This window comes from Crocodylus porosus, unplaced genomic scaffold (genome assembly GCF_001723895.1).
Source record: "Crocodylus porosus isolate Cpor-Errol unplaced genomic scaffold, CroPor_comp1, whole genome shotgun sequence".
In the NCBI taxonomy this organism is placed as follows: Eukaryota; Metazoa; Chordata; order Crocodylia; family Crocodylidae; genus Crocodylus; species Crocodylus porosus.
In genome coordinates, this window is record NW_017728925.1 from 12,292,418 (window position 1) to 12,294,282 (window position 1,865).

Sequence of the window (1,865 nt, forward strand, 5' to 3'; positions counted from 1 at the left end):
CATCCGAGCTAAAGCTATGGCAAGAATCCAGAATATGGTCACACTGAGGCACAGACAGCCCTGTTTGTACTTCACTTATTACTTGCTGGTATTAACTGAACTTTTAAATCAGACCAGAGTTTTCCACCTGAGAACCCAGTTATAGGCATGGGCAGCCTTATCTTCCTTCTCCGATGGGCGATTGACACGTAATTTTTGTGCCAGTATAAACTGTGCGAGACAGCGGTTTGATTCCCCCCTTCCCCTCCAACTAAAATGGTTGCTTAGTTTAAACTCTAGTATGGGTGCTGTTACACTGGCATAAAGGAGCTTCCTGCTGGTACAGCTTGCCTCCATAGACAAGTCCTAGCAAGTGGCGACGCAATTCTTTTGAGGCCCTCAAATTACACTGTATTGCCATTACTTTTACTAAAGTTGCCTGGTTAAACTGACTGAAGCCAATGGCAAGGCACCCAAGAAAATGAGAAGGTACACACAGCGTGAAATTAGGATCCTCTTCTCCACTCAACTCCTCTTGGAGTAAAACCCAGGACTTGTGCTGTCACTGTTCATTTCCACAAAAGGACAACAATGTCTCCAATACCAGACTTCAAGTCCTAGTACACAGGCCAACTTTTCTTGACCCTTATGTCATCCACATCCCTCCTGAAGTGCGGCGCCCAGAACTGGACGCAGTCCTCCAGCTGCGGCCTGACCAGTGCCGCATGGAGGGGGAGGATCACCTCCCTGGACCTGCTCGAGATGCATCTGTGGATGCATGACAAGGTGCGGTTGGCCTTCCTGACCGCGTCCCCACACTGCCGGCTCATGTTCATCTTGGCATCAGTGATGACTCCCAGATCCTTTTCTGCCTCTGCCCTGACAAGAAGGGAGATCCCAGCCTGTAGGTACGGTGCTGGCTCTTCCTCCCCAGGTGCAGCACTTCGCACTTGTCAGTGTTGAATCCCATCCTGTTCTCGTCTGCCCACCCCTGTAACCTGTCTAGGTCCGATTGCAGCCTACTCCTCCCTTCCAGCGTGCCCACATCCCCCCACATCTTAGTGTCATCAGCAAATTTGAACAGGTGCTTTTTACCCCCTCATCCAAGTTGCTGATGAAGATGTTGAACAGTGCGCGCCCGAGGACCGAGCCCTGGGGGACCCCACTGCCCACGTCCCTCCAGGTCGAACACCACTGCTCTCTGGGTGCGGCCCTCCAGCCTGTTGGCAACCCATCTGACTGTGCGGGTGTCAACACCACAGCCCCCCAGTTTCTTAATGACAACGGGGTGAGAGACCGTGTCGAAGGCCTTCCGGAAGTCCAGGAAGACTATGTCCACTGCTCCCCCTGCGTCTAAGGATTTGGTGACCTGGTCGTAGGCGGCCACCAGGTTGGTCTGACAGGACCTGCCGCGAATGAACCCGTGTTGGTTGCCCCTAAGCATAACCTCCCCCGCTGGCCCCTTGTGGACATGCGCCAGGATAACTCTCTCAAAACGCTTGCCCAGGATGGAGGTAAGACTAACTGGCCTGTAGTTCCCCAGGTCCTCCTTCCTCCCCTTTTTGAAGATGTGAACCACGCTGGCCCTCTTCCAGTCCTCTGGCACCACACCAGAGCCCCACGAGTGCTCGTACAGCCAGGCCAGGGGTCCCGCAATGACCTCGGCCAGTTCCTGTAGAACCCTAGGGTGGAGATCGTCCAGACCAGTGGACTTCAACACGTCCAGCCTCTCCAGAAGTACCCTAACTAACTCCTCGCTAACCCCTGGCCCAGGCGTGTCTCTCCCGGGGCCAGAGGGGGGCCCAGCAGGGAGGTGGCTGAACTGGTCCCTACTTAGGAAGACAGAGGCAAAGAAATCATTAAATATGTTAGCTTTGTCATCTGGC